The 25735-nt window shown below is 35.6% G+C and overlaps 2 long non-coding RNA genes across 4 annotated transcripts in view; both read left to right on the top strand.

The window, feature by feature from the left end:
• The window catches only part of LOC136834884 (uncharacterized), a 411316-nt gene extending 399593 nt beyond the window's left edge, over window positions 1-11723 (top strand). For 2 of the 3 annotated variants that reach the window (XR_010851906.1, XR_010851907.1), the window contains 3 exons: window positions 9942-10843; window positions 10886-11166; window positions 11608-11723. This is a non-coding gene — a long non-coding RNA (uncharacterized lncRNA). Of the gene's footprint in view, window positions 1-6850; window positions 7152-9941; window positions 10844-10885; window positions 11167-11607 lie in introns of those variants that run through there. The other variant, XR_010851908.1, reaches the window with a different exon arrangement.
• A 226-nt stretch (window positions 11724-11949) lies between these two features.
• LOC136834882 (uncharacterized) lies at window positions 11950-16657 on the top strand. The gene is made up of 3 exons (XR_010851905.1): window positions 11950-13964; window positions 14338-14425; window positions 15082-16657. It is a non-coding gene; the product is annotated as an uncharacterized lncRNA (long non-coding RNA).
• The last annotated feature ends 9078 nt before the right edge of the window (window positions 16658-25735 follow it).

Raw genomic sequence — 25735 nt, 5'->3', positions numbered from 1 at the left:
TTTCTTCCCAGAGAGACTCTCTTCTTCCCATAGAATTAAATACTTCCTTAGTCTTACAAGCCGAGGCCCATGTTGACATTCCCGTGCAAACAGTCTTCGAGAAAAGAGTAATGATTCTCTCCTTCTTCGAGAGGGAGAGTAATGGTTCTCTTCTACTTCACGAAGTCAATAAAGGCTGGGAGGTGGATCAGTGTCAATTTCATTCTTGGCTGTGGGAGAAGAAGAAGGAGAAGAATCAACACGGAATAATGAATTTTATGTAACCTCTCTCTCTCTCTCTCTCTCTCTCTCTCTCTCTCTCTCTCTCTCTCTCTCTCTCTCTCTCTCTCCTCCGAAAAATTGGTAAGTATACAACACTCTCTCTTTCTCTCCTTAGAAAAATTGAATAGAACTCTCTCTCTTTCTCTCTCTCTCTCTCTCTCTCTCTCTCTCTCTCTCTGCTTGCATGTGTATCTATGTGTGTGAAAGAAGCCTTTACGAAATCAGCTCGATGAAAAAATTTCACACTGAACAAAAATGCAAACACAAGAAAATTTGTATTTACAAATTCGTCATACCGGTTATTTTATGTAATAACAGTACAAATTCGTCACGTAATTTAATAACAGCACAAATTCGTCATTATCCGTCATCTGTCATTATCCGTCGTCTGCAATCCAAAGTACTTCGTTCAAGGGCGAATATCGTTCATTATTCCGGCGGCCTTGTGTGTGTTGAGTCTTCGCCAGAAATCCCGATAACTTTCGCCTATTTGCCGAGAGGATCGATTTGTTTGCCTGTGAATAACATTTTCACAGAGTCAGCTACTCGATTCCCGAGCTCCAAGGAGCATCACTGCAATTGAGACCTGTGTCAGTCTGGTATACGATTATATAGCTTCGTCGGTTTCGTAATTGTTTGTCTATTTATCGAGGTTTTCGTATTAGATTTAAAGACAATACTGTAACCCCGTTATATAGGTCTTAGTTTTTGTCCAGCTCATTAATACTTCATCTGTGCTAAAATTGGTTTCAAGATTTTCGTAGCAACTCTGTAATGAACTGCTATCTATCTGAAAATTTTTTCATTTCATTTAAAGTCATTATTGTAACCCAGTTATAGCTAGTCTTAGTTTTTTTTTTCAGCTCACTAATACTTCTCCTGTACTAAGATCGATTTCAAGAAATTAGTAACAATTCTGTAATTAACTGCTTATGTAAATGAAGTTTTTTCATTTCATTTAACGTCACGACTGTAACCCAGTATTCCAGTTAGGTCTTAATTGTTCTCCAACTCAGTAATACTTCGTATGTGCTGAGATTGGTTTCAGGAAATGAAATTCATCGATTGTGTAATGAACTGTCTATCTTATCGAGGTCTTTTTATTTGCTTTAACATCATTATTTTAGCCCAAATATTACAGTTAGGCCTAATACTTCCCACGTACCGAGATGATTTCAAGAATAAGATCCCTTTCAGGAAATCAATAACAAAGAAATGCCATTTCACGTTATGAAATGAATCTGTCTGTTGATATAATTCATGAATTCCTTCTGTAATATAGCTTGTTCATAATCTCTTATAAAGTCAGTTAGTTTGTTAGTTGAGACACAAACCAAAGCAATTTTAAGAGACAGTTTGTTGCTAGGAAGACCTTTAGAAAGTTGTGTTTGAAGAGAAAGCCAGAAATTAGGCCTAGCTTTTTTTTTAAATATGAACGTTTCAGTAGTGCGTGGATCAGGAGAAAATGTGGTAAAATATCAAAACAAAGATTAGATGCGTGTAAAAACTTTCTCATTTTATGGCCAATAATAATTTTCTTAGCGTTTCGTAGAGAAAATCTTTTAACTTCTTTGAAACAAATTAGAGAAACAAAACAGAAATTTGATATACCATAAACCCTCTATTTTCTGAAGAAACTTAACCTCTACAGCAGAACTTCTTACAGAACTAAGCTCTACATAAAAGTATCATCATTTTACTAAAAGATGCTTTGTAGAAAACGTATAATTTTTCATTACTTCGTCTCAGAAACCATAAACCTTTTTTTCACAAGACTCTTAACCTCTGCAGCATAATCATTGCTTACAGAACTAAGCCCTACACAAAAGTATCATTGCTCTACTAATAAATGTTATGTAGAAGATATATAATTTTTCCTTACTACGTCTTCCAAGATATTTACCTTCTTAGTGATGAGCACCCACAGACCAAACATCTCATTTCTCTCCTCGTCAGTACAACCTCCTTGTCAAACAGCCCAGACCAATTTTACCACAAACGGAACCTGTCTTCTTCTTTCGACCTTATTAATCACACTGTATGGCAGGGTCGGCCGCTCGAGTCAATGTTCTCCATCTGTTTCCATTCCTTTCATCTTCTTCCTTTCCCAGTCCCACCTCAACCATATCCCTCCCCGCCACATCCATCCATCTGATCCGCTGACGCCCCACACTCTTTCTCCTCCCCCCTATCACTGGCATGTTCTTAGCTCTCTTGATTGGTTCCACCTCCTCTCTTCTTATTACATGGCCATAGCATCTCAGACGAGCTTCCCTAGCCAGCCTTCCCCTTTACGTTAAATATACCACACATTCTTCTTATACCTTGACTCTCCCACCTTTCCAGTATTGATATTCCTTGTCTTTTGATATTTCTCATCTTTCTTAAACGTTTAATTGATCCCCTCTTGAAGGGTTAAAAGGGAGGGGCGTTGGAGAAGGAGAGCAAACGCCTGTGACATAAATCCTAGACGTATGAAAAGAAAAACTCTTAGTATATTTGAGGAACAAACGTCAGGGGGTCCTTTGATATTTGTCTAGGCCGCCTATCCAAATACTCTGTCCCATTACGGGAATGTTTATGTCTGGGGAAAGAGAGTTAAAGAAAGTCCTCTTTTTTTTAAGAAATGTTCACATTCAACCGTGTGTTGTCTACAAAGGAGAAAGGGTGTCCTTTTTAGAAATGGATTTCGGGGTATGTGTGTTTGTGTTGTCCCAACAGGGGCTAAACTGGGTTATCTTAGGATTTTGTTCCTACCCTACAGGTTTTTTGTTTTATCTTTTATTTATTTTAATTCGGGAATACAGCAGATTCTGCGAAATGCTGGAATTGTACAACAATTCGACTTTGCTACGAGGTAACTTGCAGTGTGTGTTGTCTCAACAAAGGTTAAACTGGGTTATCTCAGGATTTTGTTCCTACCGTACAGGTCCTTTTGTCTTATATTTTATTTATTTTAATTCAGGAATACAGCAGGTCCTGCGAAATGTTAAAATTACATAATAGCTGGACTTTAATACTAAGTAACTTGTAAAAAATAACTTCATAAAATTCATATAAGGCCGTAATTATGAGGGGAATTTCAAATATTTTGGTAAATGGACGAATATTTATACATATTTAGACATTATCTTTTAAATATCAGTTATCTCTCTCTCTCTCTCTCTCTCTCTCTCTCTCTCTCTCTCTCTCTCTCTCTCTCTCTCTCTCTCTCTTTGTGATTCAATGTAAACAGTTACAATCCACAAAGAAGAAGATATTGTTAATGTCTACCACTAGGTAAGATTACCTGTTTATTATGCACAGCTAATTCCACTTTTATTAATTTTGTGATTAAATGCATATAAGCTTGATCTGGTAAACCATAGGTCAGCGGTTCAAAGAAGAAGTTTCCATGAGCAATTCCCAGCTTGTAATAATAATAATTGAATGATGAAATGTACATAATATATATACATATATATATATATATATATATATATATATATATATATATATATATATATATATATATATATTTATATATATGTAAATATATATATATATATATATATATATATATATATATATATATATATATATATATATATATATATATATATATATATATATATATATATATATATATATGTATGTGTGTGTGTGTGTATATATATAAGATCATTTTGCATATGCAAATATTGGCTGTACATCTAATGAAGATAAAACGGAAATACATTAAGAAACTTTACAAAAGAATTGCAAGGACTTACTGTTCTGATATCTGCATACAGTTGTGAGGGTACGTATATCATATATATAACGGAAGAAAGTCCTTACTTTGAAATTACAAACAACAATAAATTATATGAACTCTGCTTTGTTTAATAGGCAAACAAAATCAATTTTAAAGTTTATTTATTTATTTGGTTTTCGTTGTTTATTTATTTTGTTCTTTTATTTTCAGTGGCACAGATGAATTGTGATATATATTTCTTTCCTTTTCAGTTTAAATTTAAGCATTTCTGATTTTGTGTAATGATCACCTTCATATAACGAAATCTTCGAATTGTGTAGACTGATATTAGCCATCGTTAATTTCCTGTCAGATGTGACGAATAGACGAAGTCGAATATTCAGTAAATATTCGATTCATTTTTCTACACACTGTCATCCGAAACAGGTCAAGGTGGGAACTAAACCAAAAAAAAGGAAAAGTATATTACCCATCAACAACGGTCCCTTTCTGCATAATCCCGAATTCGAAGACGGCCCAATAAAAACAAGTAAAAAATGTGCCGAAATTTCCTCGGCGCAATCGAGTTTTCTGTGCAGCCGCTATAGCGTATAATGAAGGCCGCCAAAAATAGATCTATCTTTTGGTGGTCTCGGTATAATGTTGTATGAACCGCGGCCCATGAAACTTCATCCACGGCCCGGTGATGGCCTGTCCTATATTGTTGCCAGAAGCGCGATTATGGCTAACTTTAACCTTAAATAAAATAAAAACTACTGAGGCTACAAGGCTGCAATCTGGTATGTTTGATGATTGGAGGGTGGATGATCAACATACCAATTTGCAGCACTCAGGCTCAGTAGTTTTTAAGATCTGAGGGCGGACAGAAAAAGTCGTCACAATAGTTTTCTTTTACAGAAAACGAAAAGATAACAGCTGAGAAATAGGAGAAGGACGAAGAATCCTTCCGAGTAGCGTCAGGTGCAATCGCATCTGAGAGCCTTCCCTTTGAAGAGAGAGAGAGAGAGAGAGAGTGGAACGCATGAAAATTTCATGAGGGGCGCCTTAGAGGCTCAAAGGGAAATGTGCAAATGTCTGGCGAGGCTGATTCCACCTTCGGAGGAGAAGACTCCATCGCGAATATGCAAGTGTATTGTTTTTAGTTCCCCCTTCGACCTATTTCGGATGGAAGTGCATAGAAAACGGAGTCGAATATTTTCTTGAATATTCGACCTTTTTATTTTTTTTTTTTTACAGGAAACTTACGAGGGATCCTATACATTTTATTTACCTGAAATGTTCTGTAGAATTTACATTTAGATTCTGTAGATTTTGGATTTAGATTATGTAGCATTTAGATTTAGGTTCTGTAGCATTTATATTTAGATTCTGTAGCATTTATATGTAGATTCTGTATTATTTAGATTTAGCTTTTGTAGCATTTACATCTAGACTCTGTACCATTTGTGTTTACATTCTGTAGAATATAGATCCTGAAATATGCTCCGTAGAATTTACATTTAGATTTTTTATTATCTATATTTACATTCTGTAGAATTTGTATTTAGATTCTGTAGCATTTACATCCTGAAATATGTTCTGTAGAATTTATATTTAGATTCTGTATTATTTATATTCACATTCTGCAGAATTTATATTTAGATTCTGTATTATTTATATTTACATTCTGTAGAATCTATATTTAGATTCTGTGTTATTTATTTAGATTCTATAGCGTTTAGATCCTGAAATAACGGCGAGGCCAGCAGCCGCCATGTTCCATATACAAAAATCACCCCTATGCAAAATTCAATTATAACAGGGTAGGGACGCGTATATCGCAAATTCATTGCATTGACTTTGTACATGTATTGATACGAAAATTATATTTCAGTTTGCTTGAAAATAAAATAGTTTTTCCTTGCCATATCGACTTAAAGAGTAACAGCCCCTCAAAAAAATATGGTCATTTGAAAAGAAACTATTTATATTTATTAACAAACAAAATATAAATTTCTTATCAGTGTAAATGCAGAGTCAATGTGACGCTAAGATAATCATCCCTATTAAACTGATGCATCAACAGGAAATGTTAGAAAGTAAATAAAATATTTTGAACAAACTCTGGACGTTCCTTCTTGCAACACAGACGATCGTCCCTGGGTAGAAGATGCAGAGCGACCAACGTAAAACAAAGTTGAATCGTGTCATTATATGAATGATCAAAAAATATTCTTGCGCTAAATCAAATTAGGAAAAATAATTTGTTATTGCAAAATGTTGGGTGTGGTTTCTCTAGCTCAAGATTGTGAATTGTTGGTATTCCTGACTTTCCAAAGCCTCCTTGGTCGGTGGTGCCGTCAGTGCATCTTATGCGGTGCACTGTAGGCATTACTTAAGGTTCTTTGCAGTGCGCCTTCGGTCCCTAGCTGCTGCAACCCCTTTCGTTCTTTTTACTGTACCACCTTTCATATTCACTTTCTTCCATCTTACTTTCCACCCTCTCCTAACAATTGATTCATAGGGCAAATGCTTTGAGGTTTTCCTCCTGTTACGCCTTTCAAACCATTTACCGTCAAATTCCGTTTCAGCACTGAATGACCTCATAGGTCCCAGTGCTTGGCCTTTGGCCTAAATTCTTTATTCAATTCTATATTCAATCCTAGGCCCACTGAATCTAAACATTCCGAGTCTCTTCATTTCATTCTGGTCGAAGCCTCGCAGGTTTGGAAATACGACTAAGTTAAACCAAAATTCCAAATAAAAGTACATTCAATAACATTATTTTGCTTTAATGGCGCTTCTCGACTTTCCTAAAATCACGAGTAATGCCGGACAATTTCCAGTGACGTCTTCTAGGTTTGTCAAAATTCCAGATATTTTTTGGGGGGAGACAATATATGGTGTTGTATGTGCCTTATTTCATTTCATTCTGGTGATTTAACCAGGAAAATAGTCTGGTTGTATCATATAACCGTAGTTTCACGGTGACTTCAACAGGTAAACAGAAAGTGAGGTTGTATGGGTTATAACTTTTCGCCTCGTTCTGGCCCAGACGGACAGGTGTCCCGGACTCCAGGACCAGGAGTCAAGGCGAGTTAGTCACCTGTCTTTCTCGAGACGAGGTTTACGTGCTGTCATTATCCACTTCATCAGTGCTTCCCGGGAAGCAAAGGTACTTGTTTAGATACTGTATTTCATTCCTCATTTGCATAGTTTGTCCCAAGGGTTCAAATGGAGAAATTCAAAGTCAGGCAAACGAGTGGATATCTGTGGCGATATGGCGGGTTACAGGTGGCAGCCATATTGTTGTGTGATGATCTACGTATTACTGGTGCCAGTTAGTGCCAAATTATGTTGAATGGAACCTTGATCACTGTAGGTACTGGTGCCAAATAACGGCGAATATACCTTCAATACCTGTATTACCTTTGCCATGGATTAGGCGAGTGAATATAAAGTAAATACGGTAGCTAGAATATTATTGGTCGAAAACATTGACCAGCAGGGCTGCAGACTATAAATACTGGTATTTCAAAACGAATGCCCACGGCTTATGCTGACGGTAGATACTGTACATATATATAAAGTACGTGTCTTGAGTAACATTACATTACCTCGTAACCCACGTAGGCCTGCAGGGTGAGGTGCTGCCTGCGGTCGTAGAAAAATTGAAGTCCCTCTGTTATTCTGAGGTTTGGCTAAGAGCAGAAACCGTAATTACTTTGCAAAATTAAAATTTGTAATTTTACAACCGGCTCTAAAACTGTAGTATACAGTTAACCTACAGGGGAATATTTTGTAATTTGAATATGGTGGAATGTTAGCACAAACTACAGTAGTAAAATTATCTTATTTTGGATTGGAAAATAACATTTTCCCGTGTTTTAATTGTGCTTTGAATTTTTCTGAAGCTTACTTCGTTAGCAAATGACCTACCAACCACACCAAACCTAACCTAACCTAACCTAACCTAACCTACCCTAACGTGGGGTATCAGGCCCTTACCCAAGTGCATGATATTATTATTATTATTATTATTATTATTATTATTATTATTATTATTATTATTATTATTATTATTATTATTATGAACAGCCAAACAAGCGCCCCAGTCAACTTTGTAAGCCATTTTCGACCTAAAATAGAGGCAAAATACCAAAAATTAAAATTTATGTGATTCCTGCAGGATGTGATTCCTGCGTGATGTGATTCCTGTGTGAATGATTTCTGCATGATGTGATTCCTAAGGGAAGTTATTCCTGCAAGATGAGATTCCCACGTGGTGTGGTGTGGTGCCTGTGTCATGTGATTCTTTATGTGAATCCTGTGTGATGTGAATCTTTTGTGGAGTAATTCCTGTCTGATGTGATTCCAATAGGATGTGATTCCTACATATGATTCCTGCGTAATACGATTCCTATGCGACGTGATTGCTTCGTGATGTGGTCCCTTCTTAAGTGAATCCTGCATGATGTGATGATTCCTACGTGACGCGATTCCTGTGATGTGATTTCTACATGATGTACGTGACGTGATTCCTGTGATGTGATTTATACATGATGAGTCCAGTATGATGTGATTCCCGTGTTGTGTGATTCCTACCTAATGTGATTCCTGTGTGATGCATTCCTGTGAGATTCAGTTCCTACGTGATGTGGCTGAGTCCACTGAATCTCTCATCTTCGTTGTGGGCTGAATGATTTTCTGGTAACTGACATTAAAAAAAAAGGTCTCTTAATTTCTTAGTTGTTAAAAATGGCCAAACTCTGAATATTTGTGTCATCTAAGCATTTATATATTGTCTTTAACCTTTGGGGTAAATTTGACCATTATCGTAATCCCAAAATGGAGTAAAGATAATGTTATTAGGACATGGATTGTTAAAAAGGAGGCCTATTGCTCAAGCTGACTGCATCATAAAGGTAAACTAGTGTTTTAAATATACTGTTGTTGACGATGCTTAAGTGAAATAGGAAATTAATATTTTGCTGGAATTTTTTCAAATGGAAACAATCTATTCCCCGTAGCTGCTGGCATTTTAAAGCAAATGACTTTCGGTGATACAGGATATTCAATTATGCTTCATTTTCCCAGTTGTTACACGAAAGTTCTGTTAATACTGTTCTGGTCTAGTTGTATTTTTCATAGATGTAACCAAGAACCAGGACCTTTCCCTGAAAAAAAACCGGGATGCCATATCTTGAAAACTAACCATAGAATCATCTTGAAAATAATTTCATTGTGTTTCCCACACCCAAATTACTTTCGGGACATTAATCTAACCTAACCTAACCTAGCCTAACCTAACCTAACCTACCTAACCTAACCTAACCTAACCTAAACCTTAACCTAACCTAGGCAAAAAATCCGGGGCTGGTGCAATACTAGCAAACATCTCAGGAATTTGCGGTCTGGTTACTAATTTTACTTTTAATAGGGGTTAAAAGATCCCCAAGTCGATATAGACCAGAGGAAATCATTTACTTAGGAAAGACAGACAGTTGCCATTACCATACTTGCTTGCTCCACAGTCAGGCGTGCTGTTTATAATCATGGTACGTCATAAGTGAATTATTTATCCATATTTAGAGATACTTAAGTTACTGGTCTCTTGTGCATGTAACCTCATTTGAGTTATGAATATAGTGGCGTTAGTTTTTATTGCTTTTAAGAGAAATACTTTCGTATAGGCATGGATTCGGTAAGATCTCGCCTGCGTGATTCGAGTTGAAAGTATAAATGCTTTTATATATACACATGTACTTATATATGTGTATATATGTATGTAGGATATATATATATATATATATATATATATATATATATATATATATATATATATATATATATATATATATATATATATATATATATATATATATATATATATGTATATACAATTAACTGAATCGAACTTGGTTCGTAATTGGTAATTAATGTAGATCATTTCTTGTGTTTACAGACAAGGTTTCGCTTCGAGGACAACCGTCATTTCAATTCAGTTCGTTCCAGCTCATCCATAAAAACAATTCGATACAACTCGAGGACTTTCGACAGATCGATCAAGTTATTAAGTTGCTGAATGAAAAGGAAAAAACGTACTTCCTTAATATAACAGACATCACAACTCGTAACAAAGCATTTCTCTAGCTTTTAAGAAAGATCAGTTCAGATAAGAGCGTTTAATGAATCAGTTAAACAAATCCTTAAACAGAGAACTAAGGAGCGTCAGTCAATACAATTAAATTGGTTACGTGGTCTAGTATTGCAAAATGTATTAATTCTTAGTAATCTGTGCTTGTGGCATTCAGTTCTGGAGTAAACATCGTCGTCAGTTAAATCATAAGAACCATCTGGCTAAACTTGCAATTTAGTCATTTTTTTATTTTTATTTTTTATTTTTTTAGTCATTTAGTATCGCGAAATTTAGTTTTGCCAAATTAAGACCGTTGGTTAAGACCAGTTTTGTATTAGAATCTCGAAAGTAAGAGTAAAATTCATTTGAAAATTTAACGAACAATTTGTGTTAAAACATACTAGACATTTGAAATCTGTAAACTTAATCCACTTTTGAGAGATAAACTTGTGTATATTTGTCGGCTGAGAAAGTTTGTATAAAGCAAACGCGACAGTTTTAATTTCCAAACCTCGTAAATGTAAAACAAATCGGCTTCAGTGTTTAAATTGTTTGTTCGTAAACGGATTGGGTTGTGTCAAATCGCTTTTATGGATGCTCTGAAACGACTTCTTCAGTTTAAGCCAAAAGGACTTCACTCTGAGGCAAAAGGACTTCACCCTGAGGCAAAAGGACTTCACCCTGAGGCAAAAGGACTTCACCCTGAGGCAAAAGGACTTCACCCTGAGGCCAAAGGACTTCACCCTGAGGCCAAAGGACTTCACCCTGAGGCAAAAGGACTTCACCCTGAGGCAAAAGGACTTCACTCTGAGGCAAAAGGACTCCACTTTGAGGCAAAAGGACTTCACCCTGAGGCAAAAGGACTTCACTCTGAGGCAAAAGGACTTCACTCTGAGGCAAAACGACTTCACTTTTAGGCAAAAGGATTTCACTTTGATACAAAACGGAGTATAAACTAGGAGAACGCTTAAACATCGAAGTAGGAGAATTGCCGCCGAAGCAGAATGCTATTCAGCCCTCACGACAGAGCAGGAATCTACCACTGAAACTGGTAAGTTAATTTTTTATCAGAGTAAGCCCATTAATATGTCGATAACTCAAAAGTCGATACGAGTGTAACAATATTTAACTGACGCTACTGAAGCTTTTAAATATTTTTTATTTAATATATGAACTTGAGAGAGGACTAGGTTAATCAAATTTGTATAGTGAAATCTGAACATTTTTTTTTTTTTACGGGGAGTGAACATTTACCCAGAAGTACTTAAACTTTCTTATAGCCCCGTATGGGGATAGTGCCGTCAGTGCACCTCACAGAGTGCCCTGTAGGCATTACTTAAGGTTCTTTGCGGCGTCCCTTCGGCCCCTAGCTGCACCCACTTTCATTCATGTTATTATACCTGCATTCATATTCTCTTTCTTCCACCTTGCTGTCCATAGCAATTAATATTCAAGTAAGTTTGACTGCTATAGAGACTTGTTCCCTTTGCAGGTTCATCGTTGCAGTACTTTCTGAGCCACGTGAAAGAAAGCTAAACTTATTAGAGGTGTTCGGAAGGTGTTAAAAGCGGGTAAAGACGATATACCACTCGTGGAATTTTGGAAAAACAGGAATACTATTAGTTAAAACAATTTATGGGAGGAAGATGGTAGCGAAAACGACTGCTGCAACCAAAAAAAAAAAAACAGCAATGTTATGACAGAAGTCTATCTCGGTTATGATAAAATAAAACAAGGATAAGTCTAAAGGTAATTATTTCAAGAAAGGTGACATGGAGAATCATCATTGCAGTCACACAAAATATATATATATATATATATATATATATATATATATATATATATATATATATATATATATATATATAGCAACATAGAAATTAGGTGAGCCAAGCTGCCAGTGCTAAGTGAAAACTCTCCACCAGATATTGTCCTCAGCTAGGACCATCGTCAGATGCACGCACCCACACAGGCCGGACCAGCTTCTGCCAAGGACTGACTGACTGACAAGTTACTGTACAGCCCACACTGGGACCCAGGCTCCATTTCCATATCCACTTTACCTAGTAGTAGAGCAACTGTCTAGATCAAGCTCAAGTGGGTTTTATTGCCCCCCTGTTGTGTGCTGGACCAATTCCCATGCCTTTAGGTTTACGAGATGGTAGGCAGAAACATTGGAAATTGTGTCAAGCCATTCTTGCATGCCAATAATTGCTTGTTAAGCTATTTGGCTACCTTACAGAGCTAAGCATCTTCATCGCATTTTGTAACCAAAGTTGTTGTAGTGTCACCCCTTGGTTCACCACACTGCAAGGATAGGTACGTCCACCGCCTTTCTCACTGAGTACACCTCCCCCAAAACCCCTCGACTGTTGAGTGTAGAGGAGGCCCCACAAGATTAGCTGGATATTGGTACTGTTTGCGTGGCACCTGTACTGCTGTAGGGTAGCTACTCACTGTCACTGGCTGATAAAGGCAAGCTAGTGGTTAGTGTGTGCCAAACAGAGACTCGCACCTTCGTTATCTCACAATAATCCCAAAGAATTGCTACTTCCCAAGGATGAATGGACTCCAAATGAGGAAAGTGGAGTGCTCATGGATCCCAAATCAATAGCCACAGACAATTTCTGCAAACAGTACAGCCCAGGCTGGGGATTGGCAAGCATGGGTGTCACCCCATACCCAGTTACACAACTTGCTGTGCACAAACAACCCCCTAGAGGATACCATGCTGCTACCTTGGGGTATTACCTTAGGGTCTCCTAAGCCGTCTCCACTAGAGGATGACAATGGCCACTAGTGTGAATCTCAACACCTGGAGTCGAACTCATCAGCAGGGTAACACAGGAGAATCAATGGCTCCCCAGGCAGTGCAACGGTAAGACTTGAGATGGCATCAGGCGATTGATTAGTGGAGCTAGCAAGCCATTACTCTGTTGGTAAGCTGATAGCTAGGGAGATAACTAATATGCCTTAGCTGCAGTTACTCCTGGAGGTGTGCAAAGTTATAATGCCCATGACTGGATATATGCTGAGTTGCAAGTGCCGAGCCCATGACAGGTTTTCTGTCATACAGAACTTTAATTGCAAGAAAGGTGTGTAGGAGAGATTTTAACTCCACCTGATATTGTATTTCATATCACTGACCACCTTTCACTGGAAAATATGCAAATTTTAAGAAAATGAGAGCAAGGAAACTGCTTAAGTCAGAATAAGGTGTTTTAATAGTCAATCAGTGAAAATTAGACTATTATGAGGACAGATTCTTACTTGGACTTGCATAACACTAAAAATGGAGACTTATTGTAGTAGCAACTTAGAAAACAAAAAATGTTACCTGCTACCCTTGAACATGTGTAGAAGAAACTAATCTCCCAAAGCAACTAGAAAATATGAAAGTAAATAAGAGAAATATTTATGACACCACTTTCAATGAACTGTTTTCGAGTAAGTCTACAGACAGGATCAAGGTGGAATGAGAACTAGTGGATGTTTTAAGGACGTGGCACCATACTTTTCAGCATTCAATGAACTGTTTTCAAGTACGTCTACACACATAGGATCACGGTGGAATGAGAATTAGTGGGTCCAGGTTGCTATAAAGATATTAGAAAAATGGATTTTATAAGGACGTGGCACTATACTTTTCAACAAGTTAATGACCAAGATGTGGAAGCATGGGATTTTAATAAGAGTTATGACACAGGAAGAGTATTTTCCAGAAAACTGTAAACGAAATAGACCTGCCTGATGAACCATGTGAGGACAAAGAGGAAGACTCCCATAAACAAAGGGGAGTGGGAGAAACCTGCCTACTGGCTTAGCCCATCAAAACCAGGATTACCATGGGTGAGTAATGAAGTATTTGGGAGTATGCAATCTTGTTTTAGCATTTTAAAGGACTGTGTTCAGATATAGTATAACACTCTTAAATTCTTTAACCTACGAGTATGAGCACACGAAAAGTTGAGACTGAAGGAACTGTAGTAAACCTTTGCATGATAGCTGTAAGAGAATCAAGAATTTGAAGATTGTACCCACTGTACGCCACAGTTTTTTACATTCCCTTATTTGATATCTGAAAAGGCTGAAAGGAAAGTTAGACTTTGTAGGTAATTAAGAGAATGCAATTGTCAGTATGTACAAGATGCTTGAAGCCTGTCCATAGCCTATAATGTGCCAGTTTTGATATCTTTCAAGCAAAATTACCTCAATCTTCCAGGTGATCAACTTCTTGCAAGTTCTCCTAGGAAAAAACTGAAAGATTTTGGAGTAGAAAAATTCCTAAGTTGTGTAGAACTTTAACAAAGGTAAGTTTGGTATAATATGTTGTCTTGGGAAACTTATTATTTGGGTTGGATAGAAGTCTTTGTTCAGATGGAGCCAAAGCTACAGATTTAGAAACTCTAAATAATGCAATTAAGAGTTTTGCCCTGGGATTTGGGATTTAATGAAAACAGTGGTTTTGATGATATAGAAGTGCCAATAACTCATAGAATATTCCTAAAAGATATATTTTGTTGAAATATTAGTTATAAAAATAAGAAAATGAGCAAGGGAAGTAGACTTTTTCTTTAATTCATTGCTTTTATATAGAAAATCTTGATACTGTGAAATTTTCATGCCCCGTAAGACTAGTTTTGATTTTATCTGCACTTTACCAATTATTTATGGGTCAGTTTTAATTATATATAAAATGGTTTGATGTATGATGATGATTATGAGAAAGTAGGTTAAAGGGCAGTGAATGGCTCTTTTCTGAAAATATTTTAGCCAATCAGGAGTGAGGGAAATGGTACAGTGTTGGTGCTAATCAATTTTTAACAGTTTACCGTATGTGAAAAGGTTACAATCGTCCTATAAATTTTGCAGCCTGACCTACGTAGCAATATTAATATTTAATCAAAATACAGAGGCATTTTTTGTAATTTGCTAAGTAAAACTTACACCATCCTCATCTCTTCAGGAAGGATTCTACAACTCCCCAACATCAATGGCACAAGCTAAGACATCTTGGAAGCCCACAAGTATCTGCTAAGAAAGAAGAGACAAATTCAAGAGATGGCTACAGTTTTATTTACTGATTTTACATAAAGGGCCAGAATGTTGTGGTTATTCTTCTAGAATAGGACAAAATGACTCCCATTCACATGAATGTAGGAAACGGTCACACTTTGGTATAGAGAGAATGTAATCTAAACTCCTTAGGGTTAAATTTTTAGTATTGTGCAAAAGTTATCTAATCAGGGCCATAGCATCATTGCATTGCCTACTTACGAAATGTTCATTGGTGTTCAGCTCTGCTTCTTGAAATTTCCAATGAGGAACTGTAATAGCCTTTAACGCGTGAGGTATTTCACTGAGATACAGTATATATCAGTTTGATATTAGCCATCCAGTAGCCCAGCATTAACTAGGATACATAGATTTTTGCCTTAAGATTTTTAGTAGTTGTATGATCAGCTTAAAATTAGTTCAGTATTATTCAGGATACAGTTCTTATACCTATTAAGCATTTAATCAGACTTTTTTGATAACTTTAATAGCAGGTAGAGTGGCTCAGTGCTCCAATGTATACATTGTCAACTTATTCATCTTATCGGTTTAATGATAGTTCTGTGGTATCTCAATATATTTTGTTTTATGTATTTATATAATATATATGTATATATGTGTATTTCAGGTTGCTCAGTATCTCTGAAAACACATAGGCATTAATGTCAGTTCCTTATATGCTATCGAGTAATTACATATGTTTTAGGATACACACTGTTGTTTCTACTTGAATGTATTACAGTGTCAGTATGATACCAGTGAATATTGTACAAATCTGGCCTTGGAAATAATGCTTCTTGCTTCAACATTATAAACTATACAATAAGGTTAATTCTTTAAGTGCTGGAGATTATCTCAGCTATAATATCCCAGTAGGGGGGTAATGTCTCCAGCGCGCCTCGTGCGGTGCACTGTAGGCATTACTCGAGGTTCTTTGCAGCGTCCCTTCGGCCCCTAGCTGCAACCCCTTTCGTTTCTTTTACTGTACCTCCTTTCATATTCTCTCTCTTCCATCTTACTTTCCTCAACCCTCTCCTAACAATTGATTCATGGTGCAACTGCTTTGAGGTTTTCCTCCTGTTACGCCTTTCAGACCTTTTACTGTCAATTTCCTTTTCAGCACCGAATGACCTCATAGGTCCCAGTGCTTGGTCTTTAGCCTAAATTCTAAATTCATTTCAATTCAAAGCAAGAGCATTACGACCAAGGCATCTCTGCATATTTCAAAACACTTGGCGTGTGAGGGCTTCAAAACAGTTTTTAAAAGGGATTTTGATGAAAACTTTGTTTCATCATAGGAAAAAAAGCAACTTCACTTAATCTTTTGTAGTTATAACTTAGTAAGGACATTTTCTAGATGCTTTAGGCATTACAAATAACTTGAGACATTCACTTTTATTGACTAGAATTTATAGGTTATGTCTATTTTAGATTTTCAGATGCCACAGTGTCTTGAAATATGAAGTTTTTTCTAGGTCAAAATCATGTGTGGATATATATATATATATATATATATATATATATATATATATATATATATATATATATATATATATATATATATATATATATATATATATATATATATATATATATATATCTGTTTATATATATATATATATATATATATATATATATATATATATATATATATATATCACACATTACCACAGGTGAAAAATAAGAAACGGGGTGTAGGTCCTGACCGGTTTCGACTTTATTTCCAAGCCATTGACGAAGGACTGATACAGAGTGTGAGAAGTCACAAATATATATACTACAAGAACAGTACTGACGAACATACACAACCGTTAGGGACTCCATATCCCCACTCAGGCCGGTGTCGAGGTAGGAGTGGCCTTTAAAACTCATTTGGCTAAAAATCACAATAGACTCTCTGGGGACATTGCTGATAAACAGACCATACCCCACCTCAGATCCACACCTGACAGGTGTCATGGAGGCGGAGTTTGGAAACTCATTAACATTACTACCCTCGTACTGTTTACAAATATGATAGTCCTATTTTCATACATCTCTACTGCCTACCTTAAAGTTTAAACAATTTACAAATTTCTTTTGATATTAAAGGATCAAGTTTATACATCCCTTGACTGATATTCATATTATGGTTGTAACTTTCTTTTATAAAGCTAGATTCAATGATGTTCCTTTCCAGTGCATTATTAGAATATACAATCCTTTTTGCCCCTTCCCAGTTGATAGCATGATTGTTCTCACTAACATGTACAAATATACCACTGTTCCCTTGTGCATACCTCACACATTTCTTATGTTGTTCAAAGCAATAAGGTTAAAAAGTCAGTGTTTTCATCTATGTTTTTAAGAGCATTACGGGTATGTAGCCCTGAATATATTGATGATGAAATAGATAAGATTAGGAATGCAGGCAAAAAATTGAAATATCCTGATAGTGTATTAAACAGTGCATTTGAAGCGGCAAAAAAGACTATGTATCAAAACCAGAAAGAACCTTACAACACAAAAAATTTGATTGTTTTGCCTTATAATAATAATATGAAAGATATCCCTCATCTTCTTAAGAATTTTGGTGTTAATGTCGCATTTAAGAACAATACAACAATGAAAAATGTACTTATCAAGAACTCCCCAGACAATATTAAAGGGTGTGTATATAAAATTCCGTGTAAGTCTTGTGACAACTTTTATATTGGCCAAACCGGGAAAGCACTGGAAAAAAGAATTGAACAACATAAGAAATGTGTGAGGTATGCACAAGGGAACAGTGGTATATTTGTACATGTTAGTGAGAACAATCATGCTATCAACTGGGAAGGGGCAAAAAGGATTGTATATTCTAATAATGCACTGGAAAGGAACATCATTGAATCTAGCTTTATAAAAGAAAGTTACAACCATAATATGAATATCAGTCAAGGGATGTATAAACTTGATCCTTTAATATCAAAAGAAATTTGTAAATTGTTTAAACTTTAAGGTAGGCAGTAGAGATGTATGAAAATAGGACTATCATATTTGTAAACAGTACGAGGGTAGTAATGTTAATGAGTTTCCAAACTCCGCCTCCATGACACCTGTCAGGTGTGGATCTGAGGTGGGGTATGGTCTGTTTATCAGCAATGTCCCCAGAGAGTCTATTGTGATTTTTAGCCAAATGAGTTTTAAAGGCCACTCCTACCTCGACACCGGCCTGAGTGGGGATATGGAGTCCCTAACGGTTGTGTATGTTCGTCAGTACTGTTCTTGTAGTATATATATTTGTGACTTCTCACACTCTGTATCAGTCCTTCGTCAATGGCTTGGAAATAAAGTCGAAACCGGTCAGGACCTACACCCCGTTTCTTATTTTTCACCTGTGGTAATGTGTGATAAATGAATCACGTACAAAAGTGATAATAATCATATATATATATATATATATATATATATATATATATATCTGTGTTTATATATATATATATATATATATATATATATATATAATTATGTTGTTGAATGTTTCATACAATTTAATTTCAATAATACGATCAGATCAAGATTCAGTTAACTGTAATTGTTAAATATTGAACTGTAAAATATGAATAATGGGGAACCTATTGTAAAATCAAATTGTGCATTGATTTTGTTGTTCGGGAATTTCTGTATTTCAACTTCTTGTTCAGTTCTCACAGAATCCTCTCTTGAATAAGAGATTAATTACTGCCATTGTTGATAGTTCTGTGGAACAAACAAACAAGCACGTAACCGGGGCAAACTCTAGTTGCACCAAAAATAATTCCAGAAAGTTGTGCTAAATCTATATCAAAATTGTGTCTTTTCCTGGTCATACCATGTGACCAATGTGGTGTAGGTTTGAGAATTGCTGACTCTAAAGACAGGGCTTTAAAAATTGTCCCCTTTTGCAGACGTCTGCAATAACATAAAGTAGTGATAATTCTTTGCAGTTTTGGTCAGCAAAAGAAACAAGGGCTGAGAGTTCGTTCGGAATTAGTACGAATAGGCTAAAAATTGTTTCATACTGGCTTTTCTTTCTCTCTGAGCTTCTAGACAGACACTACTCATTTAAGGGGCATTCCTTAAGCCTCTTATACAAACTTTAGCATATAATCCTTTAAAATTAACAACTTGTTGTGGAAACTACAGAGTTGATTTTCTCTCTCTCTCTCTCTCTCTCTCTCTCTCTCTCTCTCTCTCTCTCTCTCTCTCTCTCTCTCTCTCTCTCTCTCTCTCTCTCTTGAAAGAATATTTGTCAAAACATTCAACATTTTCAGTTTTTTAACGTGGTAATCTCTCTCTCTCTCTCTCTCTCTCTCTCTCTCTCTCTCTCTCTCTCTCTCTCTTGAAAGAATATTTGTCATAATCTTCAGCATTTCTAGTTTTTAGCGTGAAAATCTCTCTCTCTCTCTCTCTCTCTCTCTCTCTCTCTCTCTCTCTCTCTCTCTCTCTCTCTCTCTCTTGAAAGAATATTTGTCATAATCTTCAACATTTCCAGTTTTTAGCGTGAAAATTCTCTCTCTCTCTCTCTCTCTCTCTCTCTCTCTCTCTCTCTCTCTCTCTCTCTCTCTCTCTCATGAAAGAATATATATCAGAATCTTCAACATTTTCAGTTTTTCAACATGTGGTAATTCTCTCTCTCTCTCTCTCTCTCTCTCTCTCTCTCTCTCTCTCTCTCTCTCTCTCTCTCTCTCTCTCTCTCATGAAAGAATATTTATCAGAATCTTCAACATTTTCAATTTTTCAACATGTGGTAACTCTCTCTCTCTCTCTCTCTCTCTCTCTCTCTCTCTCTCTCTCTCTCTCTCTCTCTCTCTCTCTAACTGTACATTACTTAGAATCTTTTACTTCACTCCCATACAGGATTTTTTTAAACTGAGGAAAGTGGGAAAGTCTGTAAACATTAACCTATACACCAAGTGATAACTACAGCATTGTCTGTGAACATTTTTTTGATAAACCTAAATAGTTGAAAGAAACCTTCTACAGTTTATGAACTGTTGCTCATAGTTACACAATATACGCTGAAGTACAGAAGTCCCCATGTATATAAACACTGTCAACAAAAACTGGAAAGATTGTAGTTAGAAAAACTGGAAATGCTTTCAAAATAAAGGACTCCTTGGGGTCAGCTTTGCAGTGCCCCTAGGAGGAGGATGTGGGTGGGGAGTGCCCCCAGCAGGAGGTATTGTACCCAGTCGGTTACCAAGCTTCAAAGCCTGATGCATATAGAGTTGTTTTCTAAGCTGACAGTTGATTCCCACTGGGGAAAAGCTGCTTAAAGGCTTCCTTTGTGCTTTCCGAGATGTATTCCCGTATTGTCACTGTAGAAGACTGTTTTAGACCCTTTCATACGTGCAGTTAGACTTATTATGTTCAGGTAGTCCAAGTGGGTTGGCAAGATTACCACTGAGACAACCCTAGGCTCACGTCCTCTCTTATGGCTGTAGTTGGACATAAACAAATCCTTGCTTGAACTGTAGTATCTTATGATCTGGTGTAGATACCTCGAGAGTTTTACTGCCAGAATTTTGTACCAAGCAAGTGGGTAATGGTCACAAAACTCCTAGTTCGGTTTTTCTATGAATTTGTAACAAAAAATTTATTTTTTGCTTACATTTTAATATTGTGTTTTCTGTTTTCTTTTTTTGATTTCGTAGGATTTTCTCCCAAATCTTATAACAGAACTTGAGTTTTGTATTCTTGCAGAAAACGAGAAAAATTAAGCGAATAGCCAAGAGATTGTGATGCATATATTTTCGATTGTGTTAGTCGTTTTATAAGTGACTTTGCAGCCGACTGAACTCTTTTACCTTAGAGCTCTGTGGATAAGTTTACTTGTAAATATTTGTAAATATTTTACTTGTTTCAGAAGTATTTACATCTAAGACTGGCTTGTTTTCACTGTGGATAATTTATTAAAATGCTTTTGTATCGTTAGATGTAAAAATATTTGATTTGAATGACTTCAAATTAGTTTATCATTTTTTAAAGAAAAATTAACATTTCGCCGATGTGCTCATTCTGAATGGTCACTGTTTACTTGTCATTTTTATATTCCGTTGTTTAAAATGCCTTTTCCTGGCCTTCTGATGTAAATTTTTTGATATACGAAAAACTGTAAGTTATAGCAAGTCATTTACTGAGATCAGAAATCATATTTTCCTGGGCAGAATTTGTCATTTTTACATGCTAGTTTTTTTTTACGATACTTTACATGAAACTTCGTTTCACAGAATTGTTGATAAGTACTGAATATGATTTATATCCTGCCAGATGTCCTGAAAAATATAAATTAAATATAAAATATAAATTATGTTAAATATAGGATGTAGATTAAATTAAATATAAGATATAAATTAAATTTAATATAAGATATTGTAAATTAAGTTAAATATAAACTTTTATAAGTTTAGTTAAATATAGATTAAATACAAATATATAAATATATTAAATATAAAATAGTATGAATTAAATTGAATATAAAATATAAATTAGATTGATATAAAATTTTAAAATTCAAGTTAAATATAGATTAAATATAAATATTATAGCATCTAAACTAAATATAAAATAAACATTAAATATAAATTAAGTATACCAGAATATTCACGAAGTTAAACGTCATCCTTTTGATCAAGTCTACGTCAAAACTTTTCATTATAATTCGGGCACATGCCGTCCTTCCAAAAGGTGGTACCAGCTTGGGGCTCAAACCCCTTCTCGTCTCAGGGCGGACATTGCATATTGTACGTGAAATATAGAAGGGATAAATACCGCGATGGCCTCCTTCAGGGGATGTGTGGGAAACCTTGCAAAGTGGTGACATCGTCAGTAATGAGGCTACAAAAACGGGTGTTTGAAATATGAATCTTTTAGGTCATTCAGCGCTGAAAGGGAAATTGAGATTAGAAAGGTTTGAAATATGTAACAGGAGGAAAACCTCACAGCAGTTGCACTATGAATCAATTGTTAGGAGAGGGTGGATAGCAAGGTGGGAGCAAGACAATATGAATGGAGGCACAGTAAAAGGAATGAAAGGGGTTGCAGCTAGGGGCCGAAGGGACGCTGCAAAGAACCTTAAGTAATGCCTACAGTGCACCACATGAGGTGCACTGGACGGCACTATAACCCTACGTGGATGAATCTTTTAGGGGGAGTTTTGACTGGTGTGTGTCATAGAATGGACAGGAAAAACATTTGACAAGTTTGCCAAAAGTGATGTGTAATACGAAGTCTCTGCTGTGTTGTAAAGATACCATACTGAAAGACTAATTGGGAGCGTTGTCATGTGAAATATCTAGACTTGACTTAATGCAAAGGCTAATTCTTGGAACGGTGGTTTCGATGTCATATGTCTTAATTCTCAATTATTCTGTGGCGCTTATAGAAAGTCTGTTCAGTTCAGATACTTGCTCTGAGGAAGTCTGTTTGCTCAAGATAATTTCCAATCAGAATGTCTGTGGTTTTTCGTAGCTTGGCACCAAGGAAAGTCTTTGTCTGTGATTGTCTTGTGGTTCAAAAGGTTGGTTGGTTTGTGATATCTCCTCAAAGACAGTCTGTTCGTGACTGCATGATGATTTTTGTCCTCAGTAACTCTGTTGTCTGTTAGAATTTTACCAACAGGATGTCTATTCGCTTTTTGTATCTTTGCATTCTAGATAGATCTTGGTTGTTTTACAGTTTTGTGGTTTAGAAAATGGGTTGGTTTATGATATCTCCTTAAAAAAAAAAAAAAGTCTGTTAATGACTGTATGATTGCTCTTGTCATCAGGAAGTCTGTTGGTGTATTAAAATTTGCCAGCAGAATGCCAATTAGCTCTGATTTTTAGGTTGCCTTTCTAAAAAAAAAAAAAAAAAAGTTTTATTTGGTGTGAAATCAAACCCACAAAAGTCTTGGTCATATTTGGACGAATTATATAGCTGTGGATAAGTTAGTTTCTTTTATTTTCATTAAAGAAGTTACCGGTACTCAAATATTGAATGTTAACTTGAGATATTTGCTTTATTTCGTGATGGTTCATTAATTTTAGGTGATTGCTGATTTCCTCTGAAAGTCTGTTATATACAAAAATGTTAAAATGGTTAACTGAACTTGCTGTTGGCTTCCAGAATTAGGAACACTGAACAGGTCCCTGATCTGATAGATTATGTAATGTTGATACTGTTTTGAGGAACTGTGTAGCTTGGAGTTCGCTATATGTGATTCGAGATTTGGTTTTTTAGCTTTGCAGTGATTCAGATTCAAAGCTATCTTAGCCTTTTCATATCTACAAACTCTTGACAGCCCATACTGACACATTCTTACTTACAGTTCAATAGACTGGCGTTGGATTTTGCAGGTATTGTACCTGATCTTGAACTTTATTCCAGATAGGGATCAGGATGTAGGTTATGTATTTTCTCTTTTTAAATTGATATATAATTAACCTTTCAAGATATCAGTGGACTTATGCAAATACTTTCAAATGTTTGATCATCTGGAGTTTTAGAAAGGTGAAAGTTTATAATATTTATATGGTAATGGCATTCAGAAATTCTACTAAAGTTATTGTACTGTAGGATTACAGACATTATTGTATAGTGGTGGTTTGGGTGTAATTAACTCTTTGGTTTAATGCTTCAGAATGAGAGATATTAAACTCTAAAGTTTGACTTTTACAAGTATTGTTAATAATCCAAATAGTTATAAGTATTGTTAATAATCATAAGTTTGGTTTTAGGAAGCCCCAATAAGAGGTTGTGATCAATGTTTTAATCTTTATTTTCGTAATATTAATTTACGAGTACAGAAGTCTTGATCAGGTTTGGGTTTAATTAACTATTTGGTTTAATGCTTCAGAATGAGAGATATTAAACTCTAAAGTTTGATTTTTACAAGTATAGTTAATAATCCTAATAGTTACAAGTATTGTTAATAATCATAAGTTTGGTTTCAGGAAGCCTCAATAAAAGGTTGTGATCAATGTTTCATTCTTTATTTTCGTTATATTAATTTTCGAGTACAGAGGTCTTGATCAGGTCTAGGTTGTGATACTTAAAGATAGACGTTGATGGATTTCTATTAAAACCAATAATTATGAGATTCTTATGTCTTTCCACAAGGGTCTAGTTTGGGACTTGGAAAAGGTTTGGTTCATGACAATGAGTATAGAAAACAGACGTCGTTAGTTGGTAATTGTGTTGTCTAGCATTCAGGAACTGTTTTAGAAGTGTCATTTCACTGGTCTGGTTAACCTATTTTTATCTATTTTATCTATTACTTTTTTTTTCCTTTTTTGATAAGTTGGATCTCTTCTTTCTGTTTCACTTTACTTCCTCTTAGTTCTTCCTAATGAACACCATAATATTCTTTGGAAGCTTGAATTTCAAGTCAATTGCCCCTGTGGTGGGTTTGTACCATATGAATAGGTTTCATCTACTGAATAATAATAATAATATAATAATAATAATCATTAACAATAATAGAAAGTGTGTGTAACAGTTTGGTATTCAGATGTTAATATGATGACTATGGATTAAATATTCAGATGCCAGTTGGTGACAGTGGATTCAGGATTAAGTAATTTATCGATGAAGTGGATGAGACTTAGAGAAATTTGTTTGGTGACTGTAGCTGGGTATTCAGAAATCACTTAGTAATTGGAGGAGTTAGGTATTCAGTGACTAGTTGACAGTGTGACGAGGAGATAGGTATTCGGTGACTGGTTGATGTGTTCCAGTTTGCTGTACTGAGTTGGATTCAGTTTGTGTGCCTTTCTCGAAAGTAATATGGAGATTGATGGTAGAATCAGGATGTAAAGAATAAAGCGCATGATCTATCAGCTGGTTTTCTAAGCAGGTCCACATTCGTGAATCACATGTCAAAGATCAATTGGGATTCAGGAAGTCTCTGTTCTTATATTGTGATTCAGAAAGTCGGCTCGATTACGATAGGTATTTATTTGGAAAGCCTGTTAGTTTTTGATACTTTCACATTTCATGAAATCTCTTAGTTTCTGATACTTTCAAACACTTCAAGAAGTTTCTTAATGAAATTTTGCCGTTAGAAAGTCCAGTCTTTGTAATTGCCATATTTTGATTTAGAAACACGGTTAGTCTGCGGTAGTTTTGTATTCAAAAAGTCTGTTAACATGTGATACTTTTACATTTCATGAAGTCTGTTAGTTTGTGATACTTTTAGGCATTTCAGGAAGTTTCTTAATAAACTTTTGTAATTAGAAAGTTCATTCTGTGACTTACATTCAAGAAGTTTGTTCTTGTGTGATACTTTTACTTTTGGAAAGTCTGCAAAAATTTCGATGCTTACTTTTCATGAAGTCTATCGTTTGTTCTTTCTTTGCATACAGGAAGTGTTTTCGTTTGTGATTGTTTTGTGGTTTAGAAAATTAGTTTTTTTGTGATACTCTTCCAAAAGAAGTCTATTAATGACTGTATGATTGCTTTTTTCAACAGGAACTCTGTTGATTTGCTGCAATTTTACCAACAATGTCTGTTAGCTTTCATACTGCTGCATATTTAAAGTCTTTGTGTGGTGCTTTACACAGAAAGTCTGTGAGCTTCTCTGC

This window comes from Macrobrachium rosenbergii, chromosome 54 (genome assembly GCF_040412425.1).
Source record: "Macrobrachium rosenbergii isolate ZJJX-2024 chromosome 54, ASM4041242v1, whole genome shotgun sequence".
Taxonomy (NCBI): domain Eukaryota; kingdom Metazoa; phylum Arthropoda; class Malacostraca; order Decapoda; family Palaemonidae; genus Macrobrachium; species Macrobrachium rosenbergii.
Note: the sequence above shows the minus strand (reverse complement) of the source record. Positions and strands in the feature narration are given on the sequence as shown.